At 45.6% G+C, this 15,898-nt stretch overlaps 1 long non-coding RNA gene across 4 annotated transcripts in view; it reads right to left on the reverse strand.

Annotated features, from left to right (window-relative positions):
• Positions 1 to 15,898, reverse strand: part of LOC144604076 (uncharacterized) — a 70,130-nt gene that overhangs the window by 3,760 nt on the left and 50,472 nt on the right. The gene's annotated exons all lie outside the window — the stretch shown is intronic.

Here is a 15,898-nt window from a genome sequence, read left to right on the forward strand (position 1 = left end):
AGCATATAAATAAAGTTAATATAGTGTAGACAAAATTTAGTCCCTGGAGTTATAAAAGTTGACAGTCCTGATGGCCTGTGGGAAGAAACTCCGTCTCATCCTCTCCGTTTTCACAGCGTAACAGCGGAGGCATTTGCCTGACCGTAGCATCTGGAACAGTCCGTTACTGTACGTGCGTACGTACAAACCTGTACATATTTGGAGTGTGGGAGGAAACTGGAGAACCCGGAGAAAACCCACATGGTCACAGGGACACCGTATATACAGCACCCGTAATCAGGATCGAACCCGGGTCTCTGGCACTGCAAGGCAGCAACTCTGTCACTGTGACACCCCAAATACTGACGTTTGCTGCCACGATGGAGCTGGTTGCCCATCTTCTCCAGTCATGCACACAGAATCTTTACTCACTGCATTTTGCCTTTTCACATCTGCACTGTTAAAAATGCTTCAACTCAAGGCTGCACTCGAGAGCCATCACAATTCAAGAATTGAATCACAAATCAAGAATCGGCCTGAAGAAGGGTCTCGACCCGAAACGTCACCCATTCCCTCCTAGATGCTGTCTGGCCGGCTGAGTTACTCCAGCATTTTGTGATACCTTCGATTTGTACCAGCATCTGCAGTTATTTTCCTACAATTCAAGAATTTATATCTGCCCTTTTACCCTGCATTTCCAAACTGTTGTGCATTACCGTCACTTGACGTTACAGGCCAAGACTTTCAGTATGGTTACATCTGCTGCCTTCTTGGTCTTGCATCCTACCCACCTTAACACTTCCAATCTAATCTGCCTTCCACCATTCTCGCATAAGCAAACTGATCCCAGTCAAAATCTCACATGATGCATCATCGTGCTTTTTATCTCCTGCTCTGTGAGATGGCACAGCCTTTGATCTAAATGATGGTATTGTAGTGGCCTGGCGGAGGCCAGAGAAAAGGCAAGACGCCAGGCAGTTTTTAGTAAGATTCTTTTATTAGGCTGTGAGCTCCTGCCCACAGCGTAGTCCACCTAGGGATGAGCCACGCCTCCCCCTGGTCTGGCTTTTAACCCCTTACGCCTGTCCGTCACGTAACGAGGGGGCTGACCCAAGGAGTGGCCTGATCCGCCACAGTATTATCCTTCCTTATCACTCTGCCCTGACTTTAGACTATAAAGATACGGCGCGAAAACAGGCCCTTCAGCCCACCAAGTCCACACCGACCAGTGATCACCCCGTACACTGACACTATCCTACACACTAGGGACAACTTTACAGAAGTCAATTAACTCAACAGAGAGTTAGATTTAGCTCTTAGGTCAAGAGGAATCAAGGGATACGGGGAAAAAGCAGGAACAGGGTACTGGTTTTATGTGATCAGCCATGATCATATTGAATGGCGGTGCTAGCTCGAAGGGCCGAATGGCCTACTCCTGCTCCTATTCTTTTTCTATGTTCTAACCTACCAACCTGTACGTCTTTGGAATGTAAGAGGAAACCGGAGCACCTGGAGAAAACCCACACAGATCATGGGGAGAACGTACAAACTCCGTACAGATAGCACCCATAGTCAGGATTGAACCTGGCACCCTAGTGTGATGAGGCAGCGGCTTTATCAGGTGTGCTGCCCTAAAAAGTGTAGAGGCTGGAACAGGAAATGCTGTAAATATTTGTGTCACGCAGCGTCTGATAAGGAAATAGTTAACGTTCCAAGCCAATGACTGGATAAAGGGAAAACAAGTTGGTTCTAAGGGTAGAGGGGGATGATTTGGACAAAGGGCATGTCACAGATTGGGTAGAGCCTGGATTTCTATGGGGATAAACTAGAGGTGAAGTCATTCAATGAGGGGGCTCACCCATTTTAACAATGCAATTTTCTTAAGCTCTATTCCTTCTGCACATTCCCCTGACTTTGTGCGTGATTGTTAAACCACCTTTGGCACCATGAGCTACTTAAATCTCTCATCGTTTCGGGAAAACATCCATACCTAAGTATTTAACTGACTAATGTCCGTCCTGGAGCCGCAGCAGTCACTTACCTTGGTGAAAGGCCATTGTCCTGAAAGGCAAGGTCTGTTTTTTTCCTGCAAATATACCATAAGAATGAGGAGGAGATAAGACTTTGCCTTCCATCACAGTGAGGATGTGCCTAGAGCAATCACTGTGATGGCTGTTTGTGTAAAAATTGTATCTGTGTGTCCTGTGCTTTTTGTTGTCTACTGCCGGACCCTGACGTGAGAGGACGCTGGCGTTGTTTATTCGCCGCTTTTCCGTTAGGATAGTTTGTCTGTTTGTTTTTATGTTGATTGTTTTTGTAAAGCGCTTTGAGCACCCGATAAGGCGCTATATAAAATAAATGCTTATTATTATTATTATTATTATTATAAGGCTTACTGAATACTTCCCAAATTTACTGGTTTAATCTCAATTTTCCTGCATTGAATAGTATTCTGTGTTTAGTTTAGTTTAGGGATACAGCCTTCGGCCCGTCGAGTTCGCATAAGCCAGTGATCACCGTTCACTTGCTCCACGTTATCCCAGTTTCGCATCCTGCTCACCAGGGGCAATGTGCAGAAGCCAATTAACCTGCACGTCTTTGGAATGTCGGAGGAAACCAGAGCAACCAGAGAACACTCACGCGGTCACTGGGAGAACGTACACACTCCGTACAGACAGCACCTATAGTCAGGATCAGCCCCGGGTCTCTGGCGCTGCAGGGCAGCAACTCTACCCACTGCGCTGCCCCAAAATGGATCAACTGTAGATGAAGTCATTCAATGAATGAAGCTCAACCACTGACTTCACCTATTGTTTTATTCACTTAATTTTAAACCTTTGAAGTATCTTGGTCCAATTCTTGTGCACTTATTATATAACAATTACCAGTGGAGAAACAGGTTTTAATTTTACTTGGGACTAGATTGGCAATCTTGTACAGTACACTTATTGCACGATAACAATCCTTACATAGAAATGAGAGGGAGTAGATGAGTCAGCTCTCTGAGACTGCTCCACTATTTAACAGGTTATGGTTGTCTCATTGCAATCTCACCTCTACATTCCAACCTATCTGCATTAACCTCTTGTTTATCAAGAATCCATCTACCTTTGCCTTTAACAAATATTCAAAGACTCTGCTTCTACCGCCCATTTGAGGAAGAGAGTTGCAGACTTACAACCCTCAAGAAAAGAAAATCACCTCCTTGTTGCCACAAAATGATTTTTTGAGCCAAAAAAAGCTTACAAAGGGTTTTCACTGTACCTCCGTGCACGTGATAGTAATAAACCTAAATTTAAAGGTGGGGGGAGGGGGGGAGGGGAAGAGAGGGTAAAGGTTGCCTCTGATTATCTTTTAAAGCATTACGATCCATAAATAAGGAAACAAATACTAAATGCAGTTCTCCAGATGTATTCTCACCCAAAGCCCATATAACTGAGGCATTACCCCCCTACTTTTGTGTTCAATCCCTTTTGCCACAAACAACAACATTATTAGTTTTTCCAGTTGCTTGCTGCAGTAGCCTTGTGAGAATCATGTACTCAATCACATAAATTCCTCTGCCTCTCGGATAGATTCATAGAGTCAAATAGCCTGGAAACAGGCCCCTCGGACAAACTTGCTCGCACCGACCGACATGTCGCAGCTACACTAGTCCAACCTGCCTGCATTTGGCCCATATCCCTCTAAACCTGTCCTATCCCATGTACCTGTCTAATTGTTTCTTAAATGTTACGATAGTCCCTGCCTCAACTACCTCCTCTGATAGCTTGCTTCATACAGCCACCACCCGTTGTGTTAAAAAGCTGCCCCTCAGATTCCTATTAAATGTTATCCCCTTCACCTTAAAGCTATGTCCTCTGGTTCTCGATTCCCCTAGCAATCCCCTGCAGATTGCTCTCTGCATTCTTTCATTTAGATATATTTTCTTTGCCTAAGTGGAAACGGTCATATTTTCCCACGTTATATTTTATTGGCCTGATCTTTAGTCACTCTCTTAGCCTTCCTCACACCTCCATCTTCAGCTGCTAATTCAGTCTTCCCGGTAAGCAATCACACAACGTAACTGTGTCACTCTTACAGCTTCCTCTTGCTCCCCCGTGCACACAAATATCTACTGATGTGCATCTTCTGCTGGTATTCCAATGATCCCAGCAGGAAGCAAGTCTGCGACGTAGGCAAAAATCCAATTGCCAGAATGCTGTGTAGGAAGGAACTGCAGATGCTGGTTTACATCGAAGATAAGACACAAAGCGCTGGAGTAACTCAGCGGGTCAGGCAGCATCTCTGGAGGGAAGGAATGGGTGATGTTTCGTGTCAGAACTCTTGGATTGTCCTCGAATTTCACAGTGAAGATTTCTTTCTATGTCTCGGCATCTGAGCTTAGAACACCGGAGAGCTAGGCAAGAGATTTGGGGTTAATATAATGGGTTAGTGATCAAAGGGAGATGAGAGAAAACGATTAGAGATATCAGACGAGTCTTCAAATGGTAAAGGTCTAACTAGAGTTGACAACTGGAGACTTGTAATCTTGCTGTGGTCAGAGATCTTAGTTGAAGGAGAAATAGTACCATTGTCTGGGCTGCAGTGTTTATAGAGGGTGATATGTTTGGTGCCAATTATTTTCTCTAATCTTGTAGCCCCACTCATGTCCCCACTGTCTCCAGGGCAGTGATAAGTAAATTACGTCTCCAGTCTCTATCAGTAAAGGCCAAGCTCTCTGGCCAGAGGCAGTTTTTAACCAACCCAGCTGACCCTGGTCCCTTGTTTAGGTACCCTTGTTCAGGTACATGGTTTTAGTTTGGTTTAGTTTAGAGATACAGCATGGAAATAGGCCATTCAGCCCACACTTACCATCAACTGTCTGTTCAATGTTATCCCACTTTCTTATCCACCTCCTACACACTGACTGAGGCCAATTAATTTACAAACCCGCACGTCTTTGGGATGTGTGAAGAACCCAAGGACACTGAGGAAACCCACACGGTCGCAGGGAGAGGAGAGTCAACAGACCCTTCGGCCCAACCTGTCCATGCTGACCAAGATGTCCCACCGACACTAGTCCCACCTGCCCACGTTTAGCCCATACCCCTCTAAACCTATCCTATCATGTCCAAATGTCTTTTAGCTGTGCAGACTCCACACAGACAGGTCAGAATCGAACCAGGGTCTCTGGCCCCTGGCAGCTCTCCCAGTCCTACCCCTGCACTGCCCTAAACCCTGATGATCCCGAGACAAGAGATGACGATTTGGTCTGAATGCTTTTACTTTTCCTCAGAAGGGAGAGATCTTGGGGCTTATTTCTGACTTACAGGCTTAAATAAACTCAATTAAAAATGGCATGTTCTCTAATGACTAGCTTGCACTGCATAGCTAGTGTTGGTAATTGCATTCCCTAATCTGGGTGGCACATTGATAACATCAGAATTGGCTCTGAGTTGCAGCTGTCATTTCCAATCACTGATAAGAATGTATTATTGCACAACCTTAATCACTGAATTCTGAATGTTGAAACACTCATACTGCAGTGACACTTTATTTAACCAAGTTTTCAGAAAACGCATGTACTTGATGGGATGATAAAGTAAAAGAGCCCTTGGCACTATTCTAAAGAGCCAGTGAATTCTTCTTCAGGTTCCTGGCCCATAGTTATCCTTAAAGCAACATCACTTTAGCGTTTCAACCGTCTTCATTCTGAAGAAGGGTCTCGATCCGAAACGTCGCCCATTCCTTCTCTCCAGAGATGCTGCCTGTCCCGCTGAGTTACTCCAGCATTTTGTGTCTCACTCTAAGTAAATTGCTGCAGAGGTCAAAATAGTGACTACACTGCAAGACTACTTGTAGAAACAAAGAACTGCAAATGCTGGTTAATGCACAAATCTTCCTATCAACAACTAGAGAGTGGTCCTGAGCTACTGGACAGGCACGGTGGCGGAGCAGTGGAGTTGATGCCTTACGGCGCCAGAGACCCAGGTTCGATCCTGCCTACGGGTGCTGTCCGTGCGGAGTTTGCACGTTCTCCCCGTGACCGCGTGGGTTTTCCCCAGGTGCTCCGGTTTCCTCCCACACTCCAAGAATGTACAGGTTTGTAGGCTAATTGCCTTCGGTAAAGATTGTCCCTCGATACAGGGGGCGATAAACTAACCTAAAGCTAAATGAAAATGACACAAAGTGCTTGAGCAACTCAGCAGGTTAAAATATTGAAGGCCTGGCAATGTCTGGCAGAGAATGAAGTAAAGTTGAGGCCCATTGCAGGTAGGGGCCAAGGAGGCCTGGAGCTCAATGACTCAATGTTACTTGAATGTCACATGTACCTATTCTTAGTATTTGCACACAATCAGACAGCAGACCTCACCTAGGCAGTACACAAAGTGCCGGGCTCTGGCACCGGCAAAGTTGTAAACGTTCAGCAGTCTTATCATCGTGCAGCGGCGAATCAGGCCTACCGCCGCACATGGCCAGAGGCGGAACCCCCACCGGGTCCCCTTCATTCCTGGGGGTCCCCTGCTGGGTTGCCCTTGACTGCCCCCCTCCGCATCCATCGGTCGTTCGGCTGCATAGAGCCTTCTACTGCCGCACAGCGCATCTGGAGAGCCAGAGCAAGGGCTTGCTGGTGCCAGCCCATGGCGTGGAAGAAGGGTGAAACATCGCCTATCCATGTTCTCCAGAGATGCTGCCTGACCCACTGAGTTACTCCAGCACTTTGTGTCCCTTTTGTGCTGCAAAGGTACTTCATTGGCTGGGAATAGCTTTGGGCCAAATTGAGGATGTGACAGGCACCATGTAAATGAAAGTGTCTATGATATAAACATTATTTTGGAAGGTTGAAACTGAACACCGGTTCATAACTAAAAAAGACACAAAGTGCTGGAGTAACTCAGTGGGTCGGGCAGCATCTCTGGAGAACATAGATAGGTGATGTTTTGGGTCGAGACCCATCTTCTGAAGAAGGATCGTGACGTAAAACGTCACCTATCCATGTTCTGAAGAGGGGTCCTTGGTCATTCAGGCAGTGTGCCTGGAGAACATGCATAGAGGTGATGTTTTGATTCAGGACCCTTCTTCAGACTTCCCACCCAAAACGTCATCTATCCATGTTCTTCAGGAATGCTGCCTGACCCGCTGAGTTACTCCAGCACTTAGTGTATTTTCTTTTCGTGAACTAGTATCTGCAGTTCTTGGTATCACCAGTTTATAACTGATGCATGTAACAATGTAATTGTAAGTGAAGCCGTGGAAATGAAGGATTGAGACCAAGAACATAAAGTAGGAAATCGGTCGGCCCTTCAGGCTTGGTCCTGTTATTCGATCTGTCCCCAGCCCTTAAGTGCCAGTTCCCCATACCCCTGAATTTACTTCCTCTTCGAAACACTCTGAAGAAGTCTGAAGAGGGGTCCCGATCCAAAAAGTCGCCTATTCATTCCTTCGGCAAGTATTGCCTGACCTGCTGAGTTACTCCTGCACTCTGTGTTTTAATCAAGATTCCAGCAGTTCCTTGCATCTTTGCGACTCAGCATTTGGAAGTCCTCTGCCATCTCACATTATTCAAGAAAAGAAAGCCAGGCTTTTGAACAGTTGCCTCGGGTACATTTGGCTTTTGACCTCAACAAGTGTTTATCTAACTATGTTTATAGTTTGCAGCCTTAAAAGTGACACAGGTTTATATTAGCAATAGTCTCATACATGCTCTAACACTTAGAGACAGAGTCATACAGTGTGGAAACAGGCCCTTAAGCCCAACTTGCCCACACCAACCAATATGCCCCATGTACACTGGTCTCCCCTGCCTGCATTAGGCCCATATCCCTCTAAACGTGACCTATCCATGTACCTGTCAAATGATTCTTAAACACTGTGATAATACCTGCCTCCTCCGGCAGCTCGTTCCAAATACCTACCACCCTTTGTGTAAAAAAGGTTGCCCCTCCGATTCCTATTAAATCTTTCCCACCTCACCTTGAACCTATCTCCTCAGGGTCTCGGTTCCCCTACTCTGGGTAAAAGTCTCTCTGTGCATTTATCCTATTTATTCTTGTCCACCTCTATAAGATAACCCCTCGTTCTCCTGAGCTCCAAGGAATAAAGCCCTAGCCTGCACAACCTCTCCCTGTAGCTCAGGCCCGCGAGTCCTGGCAACAATCTTTTCTGCACTCTTTAAAGCTTTTCCTTAATAAAACACCGTTCACGCTAAATGAGAGAGTGGAAAGCCGTCAGAATTAAATTGCAGCAGAAAGGTAACCGTGTCAATTTAACCTCACCCCAGAGTTTGGCAAATGGTTGCAATGTACTAGAGTTTATCTTTAACTTTGACATTCGCATCGCAACCTGATGCCAACAGTTCCATTATTTATATGTAACCTTGCTCCAGTATTGCTCTGGTTCCAGACTTCCTTTTGTTATGGATTATTTGCTGCATGTCACATGCCCACGTTCAAAAATAGATTTTATGATCACAACAATATGAACACAAGTCCACAAGAATGGCGCTCCAGAAGAAGTTCTGTGAACACACACACACACACGCATCATGCATTCTGCAGTACAAACTACAAAAGCTGGAGACACCATGAACTGCAGGTGCTGGTTTACAAAACCAAAAAGGTACAAAGTGCTGGAGTAACTCAGGCAACATCTCTCGAAAACATGGATAGGTGACGTTTCAGGTCATGACCCTCCTTCTTGCCCAAAGTGCCGGAGTAACTCAGCGGGTCAGGCAGCATCTCTGGGGAACATGGATAGGTGATCTTTCGGGTCGGGAACCTTCTTCAGACTGACCACAAAACCTGGAGTAACACAGCGGGTCAGGCAGCACCTCTCGAGTAAAAGAATGGGTGACTGTTCGGGCCGGGACCCTTCAGTTGGAAGAAGGGTCCTGACACAAAACGTCACCTATCCACGTTCGCCAGGGATGCTGCCTGACCCGCTGAGTTACTCCAGCACTTTGTGTCTATCTTTGGTATAAACCGCCATCTGCAGTTATTTGTTTCTACGTTCTGACCACAAAACTGACGCATTTCATTGCGATGGTTCAATTAGGTTATATTTGGTTGTGATGCACAGAACCCTTTCTCCCTGTGATTTGTCATTTGCTGGAATGCTGAACCGCAGGTTGTCCGATTCACCTCTACCCCACTGTGAACGTTGGACTCTGTGTGTGGAGCGGATGAAGCTTCAGTGCTGAGAGCTCTGTTCTGCACTCTGTATTGGGATCACAGGCCTTCCCATGTTGGAGCAAGTTGACCTGTGAAGTCAATGCTTTTCTCCTTTCAAACGATGATAATAACTTCACTGAGGACACTAGAGGCTGCAGATGCTGGAAACATCAGCAGAATCCCCCCCCCCCACAAAGTGCTGGAGGAACTCGACAGACCAGGGAGAGCATCCATGGAGAGAAGTGGACAAACATTTCTGGTCGAGTCTGAAGAAAGGCCAGAAATAAACAGACAACATTTCTAGCCGGGCCTGACTTCAGACTTTAGAGATACAGCGCGGATACAGGTCCTGCACAGAGTCGGTGCCGACCAGTGATCAGCCCGTACACCAGCATAACCCTACACCCTAGGGGCAATTTACAGAAGTCAATTAACCTACAAATCCGTACATCTTTGGAGTGTGGTCAGAAACCGGAGCACCCGGAGAAAACCCAGGCGGTCACAGGGAGGACGTACAAACTCCGTACAGACAGCACCCGTAATCAAGATCAAAGCCGGGTCTCCGGCACTGTAAAGCAGCAACGTTACCACTGAGCCAGTGTGCTCCCCAAGCATCACCTGTCCATTGCCCTCCACAGATGCTTCACCTGCTGAGTTCCTCCAGCGTTGTGCTTAAAAAAGGAACCGCAGATACTGTAACCAAGGAAAGGTACAAAGCGCTGGAGGAACTCCGCGGGTCAGGCAGCATCCCTGGAGAACATGGACGGGTGACGTTTCGGGTAGAGTCTGAAGAAGGGTCTCGACCCGAAACGTCACCTATCCATGTTCTGCGGGGGATGCCGCCTGAGTTACTCCAGCACTTTGATTCGCCTCCAGCAGTTTGTTGTTTGCTCATCGTAACCTCACTTTTTGGGAAGTCAAGGCTGTTCCTCTGTGATAGTGGAAATCTCATGCCTTTACCTGCCACGCCCACAACAATCTGCAGGTACGAAATGTAAAGATCCACACCAAATTCCCAATTTGCAGAAGGTGTTTTATGCGTCGGGTGTGTGAAACGTACAAGGATTGATGGATTAATAGTTTTGGATTAGTTTAGTTTAGAGATACAGCGCGGAAACAGGCCCTTCCGCCCACCGAGTCCGCGCCGACCAGCGAACCCCGCACATTAACACTATGTTACCTAAACCCACCAGGGACAATTTACACTTATACCAAGCCAATTAAGCTACAAACCTGTACGTCTTTGGAGTGTGGGAGGAGACCGAGGATCTCAGAGAAACCCCACAAGGTCACAGGGAGAACGTACAAACTCCATATAGACAGCACCCGTAGTCGGAATCGAACCTGGGTGTCCGGCGCTGCAAAGCAGCAACTCTACCGCTGCGCCACCGTGCCTCACAACCTTCTCCATTGCCTGGGACTTCGGAAACAAGTGGATTAGTATAAAACTTCCAATGAAGATCCACACCACAACAGAGAATTCCACAGTCCACGCTCATCCCAGTCAAATCCCTGCACCATGCAATGTGTTCCTGTGTCGTACTTGTTAACAGGCCGTCTTTTTTGGTTAATTTAGTTTCGAGGTAGCTACTGCGCATCAATAGGCCCTTAGATCCACCGAGCCCGTGCCGACCAGCGATCCCGCACACTAACACTATCCTACACACACTAAGGACAAGTTACATTATTTACTGAAGCCAATTAGCCTACAAACTTATACGTCTTTGGAGTGTGGGAGGAAACTGGAGCACTTGGAGAAAACCCGCACAGGTAACGAGGAGAACGTACAAACTCCATAGACAATCTCTGTACAGACAGTACCCGTGATCAGGATTGAACCCGGGTTTCTGACGCTGTAAGGCAGCAACTCTACCGCTGCGCCACCGTGACAACATTTTGACCTTGATTGATACAAATGCAAATATTTCACTCAGGTATTAAGTTACTATTTCCAGGTACGATCATGCAAAGTCATGGCGGGGCGTTTATTTTCCTCATTTTCTGTTGCTCACTTTGTTCAACGTAACACTTCCCATCTTTTGCTGTCAGAATGAGGCAGAAACTATCGAAAGTGAGCATTGTTTATGGCTAAAATCACAAGGCCAAGTCAGCTGTCAAGCTCATGTGTAGTTTAGAGATACAGTGTGGAAACAGGCCCTTCAACCCACAGTGTCGACACCGGTCAATGATCACCCCGCTCACCAGTTCTCTTCTACACACTAGGGAACAATTCACAGCGGCCAATTAACTTGCACTTGGTCACTGGAAGAACGTGCAAACTCCACACAGACAGCACCCGTAGTCAGGATTGAACTGGGACTCTGGCACGGTAAGGCAACAGCTCTACCTCTGCGCCACCGTGCTGCTTAGTTTTGATTGACCGATAGATACAGCACGGAAACAGGCTATTCGGATCACCGAGTCCACACCGACCATCGATCACCGGTTCACACTATTTCTGCATTATCCCACTTTCGCATCCACTACAGACACCCGGAGGAAACCCACGAGGTCACAGGGAGAACGTGAAAATGCCACACAGACATCCGGATTTAAATTGGGTCTCTGGCGCTGGGAGGCAGCAACTCTACCAGCTGCGTTTCTGCGCCAGCCTTAGCATACAGATAGTTGTTGAGAGGTATTGTTTCATGGAAAATATCTCTGCATTTTTCCATCATCATAATGTATTAACCAGCATTTGTGCATTTCCATGCAAATACAAGCTAAACTTACAAGAGAAGGTCACATCTTGTTTGCAACACTCCAAGGGGTCCTAACAACGAGTCAGCGCAGTGACACAGCGGTAAAGCTGCTGCCTTACAGTGCCCGAGATCCTGACTACGGGGGGACTGTCTGTACGGAGTTTGCACGTTCTCCCCGTGACTGCGTGGGTTTTCTCCAGGTGCTCCAGTTTCCTTCCACAGTCCAAACACGGACAGGTTTGTAGGTTAATGGGCTTCGGTAAGATTGTAAAATGTCCCTAGTGTGTAGGGTAGTGTTCGTGTAAAGGGTGATTCACTGGTCGACTCAGACACGGTGTTGGGTGAAGGGCCCGCTTCCAAACGCAGGCAGATGGAACGAGTGTAGATGGGTCAGTGTGGGCAAGTTGGGCCGAAGCGCCTGTTTCCACGCTGTGTGAAAATATGGGCAGCAGGAGTCATCATCGAATTGCAACATTCTTTAAAAAGTTTTAAAAAATAATTCCTTTTTCTCCAGAGAGGCTGCCTTGCTCACTGAGTTACTCCAGCATTTTGTGTCTATCTTCAAAGATTTAGATAATTTCAGAGGCAGAGTGGTTGGTGCGTAGCGCATTCTTGCTCAGTGAAAGCAGACCCGTTCTACTGCACCAAGACATTCAGCAACTACTTTATTTACTTTGCGTGACCTGAATTCACCCGCTCGAAAGGGAGCATGGGCATGTTGGCGGAGTGTCGAACAGAGTGAGTCAGTGGCTAATAGCGTCTATCATTACACATCAGAAGAGCAGTCAAAAAGTTCTCTGGTTTTATATTCTTGGCAGATGTCAGAAAACCCTCGGCTGCTACATACTACAGTGCTCGAGTGTTTGCGTGTGCATTAGTAACTGAGGCAACCGTTAAGACATGAAGCTTGCAAAGTGTGACAGAAATCTCATCCAAAAAGACTGTTGCTGTGGTTAACGCATTCTTGCCAAATGTTGCAATTTCTTTTTTCTTTTTCAGAAAATGGCACAAGGTTTTGCAATTTTTTTTTTTCTAAGATTGCTAACAATCATCATCAGTATGCTTCACTTCAGCAGAACAATGATGTCCCTTGTTTCCCACAATATGCTTTTAATTATGTTCTGCATTCCATCTTGCACCCTGTTTTATGGATTTTTTAAAAATATTTTTTTTAAATCTTTATTCATAATCAAAAATGTCCAAAACAAAAACCATGCAAAATTCTTAGTGTCTATACATCCAATATTACTAGTGTCCTACTCAGTAGTGTTAGCACTTGTCTTTACCCAAGTAACCTTGCCACTCACATGCCCCCCCTGGGTGATATCTCTTCCCACAGAGTCATGGAGACATAGAGTGTGGAAAAAGGCCCTTCAGCCCAACTTGCCCATACAGACCAAGATTCCCCCATCTATACCAGTCCCACCTGCCCGCACTTGGCCCATATCCCTCTAAACTGTCCCCCTCTATGTACCGGTCCCAATGCCTTTACATATTGTTATAGTACCTGCCTCAACTAACTCCTCTGGCAGCTCATTCCATACACCCACCACCCTCTGTGTGAAATCTCGTGTTTGACGATTCCCTTCTTTGAAGGTTGTCCCCACCGAACTCTGCCCCTCAATATCCAGCAGCGGAAGGACCCTAGACTGTGGTCCTCCCCCATAGAGCCTTGGTGTTGGCTGCACCGAGCTTCAGTGCGTCCCTCACCACGTACTCCTGCAGTCTGCAGCGGGCCAGTCGACAACATTCCCCGACGGACATCTCACTCTGCTGGAAAACCACCACGTTGCGAGCAGACCAAAGAGCGTCTTTCGCTGAAGTGATGGTCTTCCAGCAGCACGATGTCCGTCTTCGAACGAGTCCACTGAGAATAGCCTGTAAATCAGAGTGCTCGGTTGATACATCAAGAGAGTCCTCCCTTGATGAACTTAGGCAAGTCTTATGGATCATCTCTTCCTTGTGCTGAAAGTCTACATCTTTCACTTGTAAACACCTCTTGTTGATCAACACCCACCTCTTGTCCTCTATGGAAAGTGGGAGAGGTGGGGGAAAAAAACTTACAGCAGTTTCCATCGTTTTATGGTGTTAGTGAAAGATTTTCAGAACCCACTGAAAAATCCCAGTACCAATAATATTGACTGATTTGGACGCAGAGTGGTGGATAGGAGAATCGTCAAATCATTTTAATCTCAGGTTTACTTCCACTGCAAGATAACTGGTGACACTGGGACCCAGAGAACTGTACACATCATTAACCACTGTACACAGGAGAAGATGGCATCTTGTTTAAATTTATTTCATTCTCTCACTCATAGAGTGTATATATGTGTGCAGATAAATGAGTGTGTGTCTACACACACACACACTATATATGTGTGTGTGTGTGCTTGTGTGGCTATACACGCACACAAATGTATATATTATACACAAATGTATATACACACATAAATAGGTGTATATAAAAATAAAATGTAACTATTTACATTGAAGTCAAGAATTATATAAAAGGTATATGTATACACATTAAAAATATATAAACAACTATATACATTTTTATATTTATAAAATCGAATTTGTACATTTTATATACACATACATGATATACATTCACACACACATATATACACACACACATATATACATGCAGACACATACATATACAAATATATATACATTCACATACAAATATATACATACACACATACATATACATGCATACACACATACATATACATGCACACAAATACACACACACACATAGCATCTGTTTACATTGAAGTCAAGGATAATAGCTTTCTCGTGCTACAAGCCAAGTCTGCCTGACAACCCTGTTCATTGGCAGATTCATATCCCAGTGTAGTGAGCAATGGTAAATTGCAAATTTGATTGTTTGACGTCAGCTTTTATTGCAAAGAAAACCAGAAATATTAAAGCTGTATTCAGAGCTGCAAGCACCTCCCAACTTCAGCGATTACTTGTAGCAGCTTTAGTGATTATTTGTAACTTCAGGCGGGTAACCCGAGCGAGCGAGCACTGACATATTAAGATTCAAATCAAGCACAGTTTGTACACTCTGCAACTTTTCCCAGGATTATATCGCTTTTAGGAATGAAATGCCAACACATACATTTGCAAAGTTAAGGAGGAACACTACATGGAAAACACTCAAAAGTAGTTACGTCAAACATGCCTGTATCCAACTTTGACTTGCCAAAGGCATTAATGCACATTTATAAAATGTGATAATGGTTACCTTGGTTACAAATTTGCAGAGATTTAAATTATATTAGTTCCCTTCGTGTGACATCGAATGTGATGAAATTAATTTTGACAATATGCTGACAATTAAATGTTTCCAGTAAATGGGAGAGTCTAGGACCAGAGGACACAGCCTCGGAATAAAAGGACGTAACTTTACAATGGAGGCGAGGAGGAATTTCTTCAGCCAGAGGGTGGTGAATCTGTGGCATTCATCGCCACAGACAGGGGTGGAGGCCGAGAAGGATGAGAGGAGATCTTATTGAAACGTATAAGATTATTAAGGGCTTGGACACGTTAGAGGCAGGAAACATGTTCCCAATGTTGGGGGAGTCCAGAACAAGGGGCCACAGTTTAAGAATAAGGGGTAGGCCATTTAGAACTGAGATGAGGAAAAACCTTTTCAGTCAGGGAGTTGTGAATCTGTGGAATTCTCTGCCTCAGAAGGCAGTGGAGGCCAATTCTCTGAATGCATTCACGAGAGAACTGGATAGAGCTCTGAAGGATAGCGGAGTCAGGGGGTATGGGGAGAAGGCAGGAACGGGGTACTGATTGAGAATGATCAGCCATGATCACATTGAATGGCGGTGCTGGCTCGAAGGGCCGAATGGCCTCCTCCTGCACCTATTGTCTATTGTCAATGGGTATTTTTAAAGCGGAGATTGATAAGTTCTTGATTAGTAAGGGTGACAAAAGTTACGGGGTGAAGGCAGGAGAATGGGGTTGAGAGGGATAAATAGATCAGCCATGATTAAATGGCGGAGCAGACTTGATAAGCCAAATGTCCTAATTCTGCACCTATGT

Source organism: Rhinoraja longicauda, chromosome 21 (genome assembly GCF_053455715.1).
Source record: "Rhinoraja longicauda isolate Sanriku21f chromosome 21, sRhiLon1.1, whole genome shotgun sequence".
NCBI classification, from domain to species: domain Eukaryota; kingdom Metazoa; phylum Chordata; class Chondrichthyes; order Rajiformes; family Arhynchobatidae; genus Rhinoraja; species Rhinoraja longicauda.